The sequence below is a fragment of the Phalacrocorax carbo genome, chromosome 7, assembly GCF_963921805.1.
Source record: "Phalacrocorax carbo chromosome 7, bPhaCar2.1, whole genome shotgun sequence".
In the NCBI taxonomy this organism is placed as follows: Eukaryota; Metazoa; Chordata; class Aves; order Suliformes; family Phalacrocoracidae; genus Phalacrocorax; species Phalacrocorax carbo.
Window position 1 is genome coordinate 47,251,566 of NC_087519.1, and position 14,851 is coordinate 47,266,416.

Sequence of the window (14,851 nt, forward strand, 5' to 3'; positions counted from 1 at the left end):
CGAATTGTGACGCATTATGGTAGTAGATAACTCTTGTGCTGTTACCCGTAGGTCAGCATTTCGGGTGTGACGTGACAGTAACAGTGAACTTAATGTCTTGTTGAAACTTTATTTTCAGTTCCTAAATTCTCTGTACCCTTAAGCATCTTGCTAAAGTACTGTGGTGGACTTCTGTAAATAGCATAACTTCCCAAGCAGCTCAACTCCAAATGCCCCCACCTTTACTTTCTGAGGCATTTCAGCCCATTAATTTCCTTTACCTTGCTTTTTCAGTTGTGGATTTGGAACGTGGGAGCTATCTGGCGTTTGTTGCCTTATCTCCCATTCATCTAATAAATCTCTGGTAGGATGGAACCTTCCTCTTTCTGTTGCCAGCCCTTTTGCTTCCATGCCTGCATTAGGTCGTCTCCCTGTGGTGTTTGTGCTTCAACGTATAGCTTATGGGTTCAGGTTGATGATCAGGAAGAAAATAGGAAAAAGGATTTTTGAATTCTGAAATTCAGTTTCTTTTTGATAGCAAAAATCTGGTTGTGATCATTGAGGGAGGGATAAGGGTGGCAGCTACAGCAGCAAGCAGACTGCCTGCCTCGGCCAGGGGAGGGGCTGTTCGAGCATGTGCTGCTGCAGTGTTATTTGGCAATACCTGCGCGAGTCCTGTTTGCAATTAATTTGGAACGGCTAGAGCTGAAAGCTGCTTATCATAATAAGACTGCCTTTTTTTCCCTTGCAAAGCTTCCCTCAATGGCTTCTACCCCCATGAGCCTGAGAAGGCGTTGGTATGGTATGGCTTTCCTGACGCTTTTTTTTAAAATACAAAGTTTACGGGTTGGACTCTACCTCTGGTCTGTAGTGGTCTGACTGAATTCTGCTAGTGGGTGTTCACGCTTGTCTGGAGGTGTTTATAGAAGAGTTAGTAAATACGGTAGTAAACATTAGTTTAACACGATTTTATTAAAATCACCTGGGCAAATTTCAGAGAGATGTGTAACTTGTGAAGACTATAAATGGTGTTTCCATCTCTCTGCTATTACTTCTGCTGCTCACACAGGGTGTCCGCAGGCATGGGGGACTCCCAGACCTGCTGTGGCTTTTGGGTGGTTCTGTTCCTTTCCTTTGGGTGTGGGGTTTTTTTTCCTTTCTCCTTTGACGTGGTTTTTTTTCAGAGGCCATTGCTGGATGTTTCAAAAGGCGGTCTCACTTGAAAAATTGGTTAATATTCCATTGTATATCTTACCACTGTAGGCTCTCTCTTATTGCTTCTCCTGTTGTGCAAATGTTCAAGCAAAGAGGCAAAGCAGAGCTGTTCAAATGAGCTGCATCTCTCAGTAACGTGAAAATCTCTATTCCTAATATGTTCATGCTGTGTTCTGTTGGATGGGGCAGATGTGCATGGGTGCAAATGGGAAGCCAGAAAGCCCTAGACTTAAGTACACAGAGTGTGCTGTTTCATGCAGACCTCTTCAAAAGGAAATGTTTAAAGCATTGATATATTCTGTAAATATTTAAACTTCCTGTGCATGTGAATCATGAAGTATCTCTTTCAAACATTCAGTAACGGAGTAGCTGCCCATATGATACTGTGGCGCTTCAGATCTTGCGGTGTTCTCTGAGTATGCAAATGTTTTTGCATGGTCAAGATCTTTTCCATAAATACTGGTCATAAGAACCACAAAAGCAGTTGTGCCATAAAGATAGTACTTATGAACAAGCTGCTTATCCTCCAGGACCTTGAAGTTTTATAACAGCAACAATAGCGAACTCCTCTTCATCCTCAACCTCCCAAGAAGCCTGTTTTTGAGGTGGCCCCAGAGCAAGACAGCAGGAATGGTTTTGTTTGTGAGGAACCTGTGAGGAACTGTGATGAAACCAGCTTGTGTGGCCTGCTAAACAGCTGTCAGAAGTGGTGGATTTCAGTTGTTACCAACCTCAGCTGAATTTGAATCAACAGATTGGAAATTCAAGCTGCTCTGTCTCATTGCCAAGGCTCTTGTCTGCTGAACGTTAGAGAAAGAAACAGAAGCAGCCGTGGCTGAATCTGGATTCCCTGGTAGAGTTTGCTCATGTTCCTGTGGTTACACCAACCCTGCTCAGGTGGGGAGAAAGTAAATGTAATTCTGCCCAGAGGTTCTGATGGAGGTGATCTGGAACATCTGAAGTAAAGAGTTTGGATTTTCTTTTATTTGAATAAGGAGACGATGTTTGTAAAATAAGTCAAAGTAGTTCTGTCTGTTTAGTCTGGGCTCTGGCTTGTCAGCATATGTAAAATTGGATAGCTGAAGTAGTTAGCATGTCCTAGCTGTCTGGTCTGCCCTTCTGAGAGAAGCTGCCACTGCTGTTGCAGAGATGGCTTGAAAAACAGGTATTTTGTGAAGTTCCTTAAAGCTGAGTATTGTGAAAAGGTTATGAACAAACAGGACCCATTTTCTTGGCTCTTAAGCTTGCTTTCTGCTACTGTCTCTCCTGCTTCTCAGGCGTATACCATGACTGCTTTTCTGCCTTTCTTTTGATTCTGATGCTGTGTGGACGTGGTCAGGTGGTGTCCTAGCTAGATAATTTGTTGCCAGCCTCTAAGCTGACCATAGCTTAGAGCTCCTGTTGTCTTACCTTGCTTCCTCTCTGAATAACTGTGGCTCCCAGCTGGCTTGAACGAAGGGGTGTGACCCAAACACTGTGGGCAGTGATGGATCTAGAGTTGCCTATAGCTCAAATCTGCGTTTGGAAACAATTAGCCCTTTCTAAGAACAACTCCTCAGATTACGTTCGGTACTTGCCAAGGTCCTTACCAGGTTCTTGCATGTTAAGTTTTGTACAATAGTTGAAGCTTGGTCCTATTCCATTGTGCCCACAGCATCTAAACAACGTGTGTTGGGGTTTGATGTTATGGGAGGGAAGAAATCAGAAGCTCCCCATTCCTCTGAGCACTGGGTTAGCTACTTTACTGAACTGCCTTTACAGTGAAAGCGGGTGGTTTCTGAGCAAGACCGTTACTGCACTGGCAGTGAATGTGCTGTAGGTGCGGCATTAAGACGTGACCGTACAAACGGCGCGTTCACATTTCTAATTGTCTTATGTTAGACAAACCCCTGCTTCTTGGCTAGCGAACTCCCCGAAACCTTCGGCTCCTGCTGCTGATGTGATCTGCGGGGCAGCTAAGCTGCATTTGAAGATGCTGTGGAGAATCACTTTGTTACCTTTTCTAAAATGCAATGTAAAAGTCTCTCTTTGTAATGCTTTTAGTGTGAATAGTCCTTGCTAGCAACAGAAAGGGTTGCTACCCTCTAGCAAAGGCGCTGATGTGATGGGCCCCACCAAGGAAATAGAGAATAATAATTGTCTTTGAAGTAGCTTTCTGAAGTACACTTATAGCACTTAAAAATTTTGTTACCTAACTAATGGCTGTTGACAACTGCTTACCTCTGCTCTGGTGTCTTCCTCAGTTATTCACTGCCATTTTTCTGTACAACCCTCTTTACAACTAGAAGCATTAGATGTGCCTTTTGGAAAGGGTGCTTTTCAGCTTTATTTAGTCACAGCTGGCCCAGGAAATGACAACAGCTTGCCTCTCAGTCCTTCATAAAATACCTCCTGTGTTCTTCACCCAAATTTGTCCTCGCTACAGTTTGTCCTCGCTCTGGGGGAACTGTAATTATTTTTTGTTTGGTTGGTTGTTTTTTTTTTTCAGGTGAGTTTTATGGCTCTTCTCATACCCAGTGAAGCCGAAAAAATCTGCAGTGCTACAAGGGCAGCAGTGATATGCTCCCTCAGCAAGGGGAAAGTCTTGCTGGGGCATTTGTCCCCTCTGCGTTCATGGCAGGCCTTGCGAGACGACCTGCCTTGGGCAGTCTCAGCTTCAAAGCCTGGCTCTGTTAGTTTGGCCAGAAAGAAAGTAGAAGAGGGGATTGATGCAGCTGTTGAGGCTCACCAGTGTTGAGGCTTCAGATCTTGTAAAGTGAACTCCAGTGCTGTAGGAGTTGGCAGTCAGCTAGCCGGTACACGTGAATGAAGAGGTAAATGCTGTAGGTGATGCAAAATGGCAGTAAACAGACAGCAAAAAGCCCACACACAAGCAGAATGGTTCAAATCGACTTGTCTCGCAGTTGGTGTCTCCAGCATGCCGGGTGAGGCTTCTGATCATCAGACAATATCAGACTAAAATGATGAGGAGAGGAAAGAGGAAAGAGGAAACCAGATGCAGATAGAACCATGCTGTAGGGGTAGTAGCTGCTGAGGTTGTCGGGGCTTGTCATGTTGTAGCAGACGGTGTGGTTATTGATAGTGCCAGTGCGAGCATAGATCAAGGTGGGCAGGAGCTGCAGGAACCCCAGCGCCCAGGATGTAGCTGTGCTGGCAGCAGCCAGGCACTGGGTCCAGTAGCATAGGGAGCGGATGGGGCAGCAAATGCCTAGAAAGCAGTGGGTGCTGATGCAAGTCATCAGGAAGATGCTGCCATACAGGTTGGCATAGAACAAGAAATGTACCTGTCTACAGGGCAGCTCTGCAAAAGGCCGTGTGTCCTGGAGGAGGTAGTTGTTGATGAACAAGGGTAGGTCCGGTCCTTGGCGTGGCAGCAGCTGAGCCACAGCATGGCTCCATTGAGGAACAGCCCCAGCACGAAGATAGAGCTGTAAGGGGTAACAAGATGTATTTATAGCTTTCCACGAGAGGGCACAGAGCCTTCCCGGAGGAGCCATTCTCAGTTTCCTTCAGCCCCCCCACCCATTGCTGGGTGAAGGTTTAGTCACCGCGCACTGCTTTTCTGTTGCTTTAAAGCTCTCCCTGCCAGAAATAAACATGAACGCGCAACAGTCATTTGTCACTTTTGGCCCTTTCCCCTTGCCGCATCAGAGAAATCTGTAAAATCCTAATTAAAGCACGCACAATCCTCTGAAGAGCTGAAAGTGCAATGGAAATGGTCCCTCACTGTTACCACTTGAATTCAAGCAAAGCAGCAACTGCTGTAAACACTTGGTTGTATGCCCTTGGGCACCAGCACTGTATTGCAAGGGCAGCTAAATTAAGTTTATTGCAAATGCAGGCTCTGCCGTGCTCTGAAATTCCTCTGAGCTTTGGTTACTTTAGGGGGACAGGGGCGGGAAGGGCTCAAGTGAGCACAGGTTTTGCAAGAGGCAGTGCCTCGGAGTGCTACAAGTTTGACATTGCATGCAGGTTGGATGAGAAGTGGCAAATTTACAGATCGCCCATAGCAGCAAGGAGAAAACAAACTTGATGGATAACCACAGGCACCCTCACTTGCCAGGGCGGAGGCAGAGCCAGGCCGGGGAGGGTTTTGCTCAAAATGTGTGTTCGTTGCATTTGAGAAAATATGGATGTCACTTCCCTTTTCCCAAAGGAGTGGGGAAGAGATGTTTTACTGCTTTCTGGTGTCCTCTTAGCCCCATTCAGAAAATACTAGTATAATTTGTATAGACTAATTTTTTTTGAAGCTTGTACTCTCTATACCTCCTGAATCTCCCAGAAAGGCAAGGGAACGAGGAGGCATTCATTAGCAGGCATCCCGTTCAAAAGAGGGCAAGGATCAAACCAAGAAATGACTGAATGTCTTATTGTTCTTAATTTAGGGGAAAGCTTGGTAACTTCTGGCTCAGGTGACCAGACACAGAACTGTTGAATAGTTTTCTCCTGGCAGGAACGATGACATGCATGTTCTGGTGACCCTCTCTGGTTTTATCTGAGAGGTTTGTTTTACACTCTCGTGTTGGGGCCCTATTTGGGTTGGTCTTCTGTTGTAAATCAACATGGCCCCCTCGGAGCATCTCTCTCTGAGCCGTGGGCTCCTGGGTCATCACATCGCTCCTGACACCCTCCCTTGCCACAGGTCCTGCAGTGAAAACAGCTGTGGAGGGTCCTGGCTGGCTCCTCTCTGCCCAGGCTCTGCCTGGTCATCGTCCTTACTGCAAAACCCCTCCAGGCATGCACTGGCCCCTGAGTGTGAAAAAGGGTTTTAGCCCTCACTAGGTAGTGATGTAAATAACTTAAATATCTCAAAATCAATAACTTACTGCTTAGCTTTTGAATTATTGTACCAATTTCTTCATAATCTACTTTATGTAATTTGAACAGCAAACTTTCACTTGGGTATCTTTTAATTTTTTAACTCTTTGAAAAACTGTTTTGTGTAATAAGGATACCATGTCCCTGGTATTAACTGGGAGCCAGTGCCCAGGGCTGCTGGGGGCTGCTCACCCTTCAAAGGTAGGGGAGATGGGTCTGGACCGGTGGACGAGATCAGGAGGGAAGAGGTGAGAAGTGAGGTTTATCCCAACAAATGTTCCTGCTTTCTGGGTTATCTGTCACTAGAGGTCAGCACTGCAGCATTAATATACAAGAAATATTTTCTGTATTAGGATAAAAAGTCTTATTTCAAGGCTGCAACTGCTGTCATTTATTTCTGTCACTCATTTAGATGACTTTGGAGGTTGGTTTCCAAAGACAAATATTAATACCGACAGCCTTCATCAGGAACAGGTCGCTTTTTTTTCTTCTCATGCAAATAAAACAGGGTAGGGTAATAAAGTGACCAAACTTCCCTTTTTTTAGACTGAATCACAGAATGGTAGAGGTTGGAAGGGACCTCTGGAGATCACCTAGTCCTGCTCGAGCAATGGTAAATATGTGTCTAACTTTCTGAAATACTGGCCCATCTGTGTCCCCTGCCAGCTGCCTGAGGCTGCTGTGGTTTGCTGCTCAGACCCTGCTACGGTTCCCTTTGGTTTGATTTTTAGAGGAGGTGCCTGTTCCCCACAGCTCTGTTGAATAATCTGGTGGAGATGCTGGTTAACTCTGATCCAGCCCAGGCAGAGCTAACCAAAGCTGCTGCCATCCCACCTAATATGAATGTAGCAACGGCTGCGGCCGTTGTGTTGTCTCTTTGGTGGATGTGCAGCAATCCATGACCCCTGCTTCATGCAATGGGATGGGTGGCACCGCACCCCCCTCCCTGAACTAGAGCTGTCAACTGGCAGCATTTGCATCCTGAGCAAAAACCCCTTTGACCCCAGTCGGGTGTGTTTTATGAAGCCTGAATTTGCAGAGTGTGCTGTAGGTTTAAATTCTAGCTGGAGTGATCCTTGCTCTGTTATCCATTATATATACAAAGCAAAGTTGTTTTAAATAACTCTTTTTAAAAAATCTAACCATCTGATCAACAGATGGAAAAGGAAAGAGTGGTCAAAAATGCCCTCAAATTTTGCAAAGACGTAAATTGTGTCCCCTGTAGAGAAATGTTATATGTGCTCAGTGGTTTCTTACATAGATCATGTTCAGGTATGGGGAGCACTGCTCGCCCCCTTCCTGATCATGGCTTGGTGTTCCCATCACAAAACCCTGTTGTCTTCTGTAGTTTCACTCCTATCAGGAGTGCGTTATCGTGGTACAGTCTTGGTGGGTTGTAGTGGGATAGAGAAGTTTCTGCTGCATGGAGTCTTGGTCCAACCAGGTACTTACAACCCCCAAAAACCTCAGTTCTCTTAAACTGACTTTTTGTTTCCAAGCTGGGTAAATTCTTGGCCTTCTCCATTTCCTTGGGAGTGTTTTGGTCCACACCACTTAGGCTGCTGGCCTGGGAATAGTTTGTGTTGGAGACTGGCGCGTTATTCGGTGCGTTACTGAGTGGTTTTGGGGTGTGTGTTGTGGGGCAGCTTCATCTGATCAGGCTGGAAAGATGCCACTGGAGAGGTTTCAGATGGGTCCTGTAGCTGGACCTGACCTTTGGAGGAAAACCTACATATCTGTCTTAGGGTGTCTGTGGGTGTAGGGCTGAAATCACTTTGTTCTGCAAGCAATAGGTGGGGCTTCCAGCAAACAGAAGGAAGGAAATAGTTCCTGTTCTGTTTCCTCTGAGCAAATTCTACTTTTTCTGGTGTTTTTATATAGCATCTGTGGATCTGTAAATATCAGGCTGTTCCTCAAATTATTAAAATCTATGTTACTATAGTATCTTAATTAATTGACTTGTTTACATGTTTACAAAGCTCTGTCTGCAGATATAAAACAGCTGTTAATGTCAGTAATTCAGAAATACTGGAGTTGGCATCCTGCATTTCTCTTGTCAGCTGAAATTATGATTGAACATAACTGGCCACTTCAAATTAAGGTAAGTGAAGTAACTGCCTTAGAGCAGCTGGGGTGAAATGGCTCACTTATGGCTGTTGCAAATTGATGAAAAAAATCTCAGATGTCACTTAAATACTTATAGGAAACTGGTTAACCTACTTAATACTAAAGACTTAAAGACTTTTTAATTCCATTTTATTCACAGAGCCAGTGAATGTCTTACAGGTGATAGCTACATTTTTATGTATTTGGATTATTTTATGTTTTCAGATACGTATATTTTTGGGTTTATTTTATAACATAGCAGTGGGAACAAATCAGCTTAGATCTGTCGGTCAAGATAAGGTCTGTTGGGGAACTGCCTCTTAAAACACTTTCACAGTGTTCGCCATTGGTCTCTTCCATGCTGGATGGTTTTTCACGGCTGTTTGCTGATCTCTTACAGTCAGTATTTCTGAGTAAATCAAACCTGCTAACCTGAGTTTAAAAACCATTTTGTTTGGCTTTGCCACTGCTTTAATGTAAGCTGGCTGACTCGGGGTGACCCTTGTTTGCTGTCCTGCGATCCAGACTTACCTCAAGTATGAGGTTAAGAGTAAAACCTCATTTGTGATGCTTAGGCTATCAGAAACTATATTGCTTTTAAAAAGAGCTCCCAAAATAAGATTTTCCTAGTCTTTGTATACAAAAATTCACTTAAAATAGTTTTTAGTGAGACTAGAGGTGATATCCCAGTGTATGAAATCTGTCAGAGATGATTGATACACATATGAGAAGCTGAGTGAAAATTGAAGGAAGGATATGGCATTGCCAGGGTTCATTTAAATATGAGAGCTATGCATTTAGATGGATTTATTTTTATGCCAATAGGTTCTGACATAAATATAGTGGTATATAACGTATTGACTATAATGTCAACATTATTTTAAAGCTGACTCGAGGAAAAACATCTCATTGTTAGTGCTGAAATATAATGCTTTGTTCTGCTGAAGGGGAAAGCCTACGATCAAATAACCTCTTTCTTAGGACCCTTTGTAATGGCTCTTAAAATGAGGGAGTAACAACAGAGGTGACCTGTCTCAGGGCTCTCTGTGATCTGAAATTGTTTTGAGACTTTCAGGGCAATAGGAGAAGCACATCCTGTGCTGCCAAGGCTGTGACTGCTCTCAGGCAGCCCAGCCCCATGGCTCATGCCCTCTGTTTTGAAGTATCCTAAACTTGCATTTATGCTACACATAACGTTGACCATTAGTTTTTAATGCTAATCGCAGTTTTGTACCATGCACTATGCATGTTGTACTATGCCAGACTAATGAGTTACAAGTCTGTCGGCAACGTGCTATTGCCCTCAGCCTGTGCTAAGATGTCAAATGACCTTACCTGAGTTTTGCTTTGAGGTCTTTTTCTTGACTTGTTTTGGAGCTAACCTTGCTAGAGGTGGAGAGACTACTAGACGTTTGGGGGAGAAAGGATAGCTATTTCACTGAATGAACAGTCTAGTGCAAATGGGATTCACCCTTTTTCTTTATTGCCTCTGCTCTTTACTTTCTGTTCTGAATTTTTCAAATCTCTGGATATTCAGTGAAGTAATGTGACCGTCAGGACCAGGTTCTTTCTCAGTCCATGCTGCTGTTGGTCCCCAGGAGGAATATTTCAGCCCACTTCTGAGTTAGATCCACTTCTTCCACATTCTTCTGCATTTGCTTTGTTTCCTTTTTTTAAAACAAACAATGCAAAGAAAAAAAAAAGGCAAAACCGCACCAAACCTTGAAAAGTTTCTTTTCCACTAAAAGCACTTTGCACCGTTCAGTTGACTGATGCATTTGCGTTTGCTCAGCGTAGGTATGAGAGCTCGGCTGTGCAAACAGTGGTGAAGCTTGCACAAGGGTGGCTGCTGCATGCTGGACTTGCGGTGCGGTCCTGCTGTAGCCCATGAACCATAATGCAGAGAGAGGTTGGGTTAACTGAAGGCTTTTCTTCTATTGAGTATATTGTTTCTTAGCTTGCATTTAGCCTGCTTAAATTATGTCAGACTCTATCAGTTTAGCTTGTCTACCTTTGCAAATTTTACCAGCTTTCATCCCTTTTTATCCTTAACATCCTTCTAGTAACTCATTTTGAGCATGTGTGATGTGTGAAAGTGGTTGTGGCTTATTCCTTGGTGTTGTAGTGAAGAGGCAAGGCACTGCCTGCAGCTTGTCTTGGAGCCTGCTGTTGGTGTATCACTCTGGAAAAGCCCCTTAGACCAGTAATGCTGAGTTTCTTGATTTAGGTGGCCTCTGGGTGCAGATGAGCTGAGCACCTGCAGCTCCAGGAGCGGATGGTAAAAGCTCCACCTGATTATCACCTCTGCAAATTACTGATAGGTAACTTCATCCCAGCACCCACAACTCAAGTCTACCATGGTTTTAGGTTGGCTTCAGCCCACTGGCAGGGAAGGACAATTGTCAGGGGCTCAGCAAGTGACTCCCTGTCTGTGTAGGAAGCCCTTGCAGTGGGGCTGGGGCACTGCTGGCTGCCTGGGAGAGGGGGATTGCTCAGGAACGATCCTTCTACCTGGGGCTGGTTCTGCCTTAACCGCTGAATGATGCATTAATAATTGCATGTATGCATATGGTCACCTCCATAATGCTGTGCCTATGCATTTTGGTACATCAGAGACTGTGACATTTCTATTCATATATGAATTGCTTTAAAAGTGTCAGATGGAGAGTGCAATACGTAAATGTAAGGTTTTTTCCCTTTGTGTGAAATTTTTTTTCTTTCTCATTTTTTCCTGCAATTTTTTACTTTCACTTTGTACAGGCTGCTGATATAAAGGGTTTATTCATGAGGTTAACCTAATTACTGTCTTCAGAAACAAAGCCTGTTTCTACAGTGAATATCCTTTTGATATCCATCATCTGAATATTGCCTAATAAAGTTAGCAAATGGCCTCCAAATGAACCAAAATGATTCAGTATCTCATCTAGCAAAGAATGTATTATTGTTTTACCGATACTGACAGAAATGTTTAAAATTCTCAATGCGTTGCTTTGCCTGTGGATTAATATGCATTTTCTCCGTCTTGAGATGAAAAACACCGACTGGATTTAATGCAATGCTTACAAAATTGCTGATGTGAGTCTCTGTTAAAGCTATTTTATATACACACTGGAGAGTTTACCAGAGACAACTGGAAACTTCACTTTGAGTAGCTCCAATACTTGTAGTCAGTAACTAAAATGTATTCATGGAGTTGCAAGGCTAAAAGGCATGAATTGAAGTGCTTTCATTTATTTTCCTTGCTTGGAACAAAGGTGATACATTTTTCACGTAAGCAAAGCTCCTTGGAGTTGAGTATGCTCTGGGGAGATAATTAAGAAAGACCAATATATGCTGATTGATTGAGTTTTGACCCGAGTGTATGCTCCCTGTCCACATATTGCCATGGCCAAACTTCAGAGTGTGCGGCTGGTGGCTGGATCCCTGGGCTGGCTTGGCTACTGCTGGAGTCATCTCGTAAGATCTCAGTGTTGGGTTGACATGGGGAATAGGTTACATTTGGTCAGGCTTCTCTGGCTTTCGTGTGAATGTTGGTTTAAGAACCTGACATAAAATTCTGTTTCAGCCCTTTGTGGTACTTGCCTCAAGACAAATATTCCTTGCTCTACTCCTTCATTTGTCTTTCTTTCTGGGGAGAAACAGAAGTGGTCAGTGAAGACAAAAATGACCTTTTTTCCCTAAAGGCCATCATTCTATTAAGTGAATTCTTGGACATCAAAATTTAGATTTAGCTTGCCTTCTCTGAAGCAGAAACCCAAGCTAATCCTGTTAAAAAGTGTAACCGCCAGATTTCAATGTTCCCCCTGCTGCCTACCTGCTTGGTTCTTGTAGGTATTCATTGAGAAGACTGAGGCAGTCTTTATATTCTTAATCTTCCTGCTCTACTTGGACTGTAACTTTTATAAATAATTTAATTATATTCTTATTGGAAAATATTACTTTACAGAAGAATGTTTCAGAAAGCATACTGACGAGCTGCCTTGTTCCACTGAGTGCAAAATTCCAGCATTAAGCGGTGATGATATTTGATGCATCCAAAGGAAAATCATTATTTCAGTTACTTCTTAAATAGCTCTCTGGTTCGGAAAGAGTATTTGAGTTAATGGTAGTTTGGCATCATTATGTATTAATGGGCTCCGTCTGATTTATTTTTTCTGGCAGTTATCCACTTGCACGATGTATTACACCTGACCGTTCCATTTCCCCTGCTATTGAGTGGTAGATGGTGGATTAGTACCTCAAGAGAGGCTGCATGGGAACATAATGGCTTCTTGCATCATTTTTAATGGTGAGTTATGGACTGTCACACAGAATATCTGGACACACTTAATAACTTTCTGACGACAACTGTAACAGATGTAAAGGTATGTGTTGTCACTGAGCTGCTAGAGAGGCAGGCTCCCGCTCATCAGATGCTGTTATGCTGCACTGGGTTGTCTCTGTAGATATTTTTGTAATTACAAACTTTTTCCTAGCTCCAGTAGTGCTTAAATAAAAAATTGATCCCATGGAATTATATTGCTGAATATTAAAGTCAGTATTTATTTGCAAGAGTCACTTTGGGGTGTCTAATTTGTCCGTGAGAGCAAGGTTTTCTGCTCAGGCTGCAAACTGGTGCAATAAAAATCAGTGATTGATGTTTATTATCAGATTAAATGGTTTAGCTGTGGGGATCAAAGTTATAAATTACAGCCCTCCCCAAGCTGTGATTGGCCACCAGAGATCTTTCAAAGTGCCAGCGTTTTTTAATGAGATCGTATATTTTCAAGCCTCTAACAGTATCAACTTTTGTAGTTTATTGAAATTGTGTTTAAAATAACAGCTTACCAGGTGTCAAAAATATTGGATATGTTTTGTATTTGCTTGGTCAAACATCCTGGAGGAAAAAAACATGAGTTAAAAGCAGGGATTTTGATTCCCAAGCAAAGTCTGAGGACTTAAAGGAGTAAGAGGAATGCCATCCTCTGGCTCTACGCTGGCATAATTTTTGCTGCTTCTGTTTTTTGGTCATTTTGTTATAAACATAGGGCCTCAATGTGCAGCAAATGCAGATGCTCTTGGGCTCTCCCTCAGGCTGCCGCCCCAGCATGTGTGAAGGGGAACCATAACCTGGTTATTCACGTAAAATAAATGTTTCCATTCTTGAGTCTCATGGAGAGACTACAGCATTAACGTAGTGTTGGTTGGTTCAAAGTTTAACGGTCAGCTTTTTCCCTGTTGGGAGACTGGCCTTGGTGACACCAACATTTTCCCCCACTGTTCATCAAAGTAGAGGAAACTGGAGATTGCTTTAAATGGCAGAAAAATGTAAACACTCTAATATAATTTGCTTGTAGCTGTTAGGGCATGCCCTAAATATCAAAATAATAATATTCAAATAATAGATATTTGACTAAAGGAATACTGAAATAATCTTGTTAGATTGCTCTTAAACTCTCTGTCTGAAAACTAGCAAAGAATAGCTAAAATTTAGTCTGCCATTAGAATTATATTTTGTTACTTGCTATGGGAGATTTATAATTGGGGTAAAATCTTAACTGTGAAAGCATTAATCTCAAGTAAAGCATTGTAGCATCAAAAGCATGACTTTGTCTTCCTGTCCCCAGGACATTCTCTGTTAGAAAAATCATTTGTTTTACTCAAAGGAGGTCTTTTTTCTTTTTATATTAAAAAGTTGGGTCTATTTTTCTTGTGGCTGCATTTACTCTCAGGAGATTCTGATTAAGCAGCTCAGTTCAAAAGAGTTTGCACTGTACAGTCGTTTTTGGGGGGGAGAAATCATTAGGCGTGCTGTGGGTATTGCAGCCGCTCAGCTGGGGGGAGTCTCAAAGCAGGCTCTCTTCTTCCATTCCTCCTGCATCAGCACATCAGATACTCTTCCCTGGGCATCAGGATAAATGAGGGACTTTTTCCAAAGGTGAGAAAATATTATTTAAAGTGATGTACAAGTATCAGTTGATTGATTTGCAGCCAGTTGGGCAGTTGTTATTTCCCTCATTATACTGATGTGGGAAGGACTTGCCCAAAGCCCACCTCCAGTGCTGGGGGGAACCCTGTTTCTGCACCCTGCTTGGTTTATGCTTTAGCATTGCTGGAAGGACATAACTGAACGAAGTAATGCTCGCTGTAATTATGACAGGTTCATGCACGGAGCGATTTGGTCGGTTGTCGAGTCAAATTGGTCTGTTTTGGGTTTTTAAATTATTTTTTAAAGGCTAAACTGAGCAAAAGCAATCCATGCCTACTGCAGCAGAGGCAAAGCCCGATGTGTAGCAAAGATCTGCGCTCAGCGACTGGGCACTGACATGGGGCTGTCAAGGAAGCTGGCACTCCCTCAGTGCGAGGAGCAGCCCTTGCTGCTGTAATTGCACCTTTACCTTGCAAGCCCTGGTGGAAAATAATTAAATTTCATAAAAGCCTGTCTCGTTTTGAGCCCCTGAGGGTATCAATTAAATGTAATAATGGTAACTGCAGCTTTTAAGCAAATATGTAGGGTTTTTTTAAAGAAATGAGGTGAAGTCTTGCACAGCATAGAGCAAAAGACTTTATTTCCATGTTCTCTCTGTAAGTACCACTCCTGCAAAGTCTCAAGAGGAGCTGTTTGTGCCCAAGAAACAGAAGCAGAAAGATGTTTAGGGGTTTCTTTGGTGGCCAAAGCCAGGTCCTGGTGGTACCAAGCATGCCCATCATTTTACGTTGCTTAGCTGGGATATGCCGTATATGGCAACCTTAA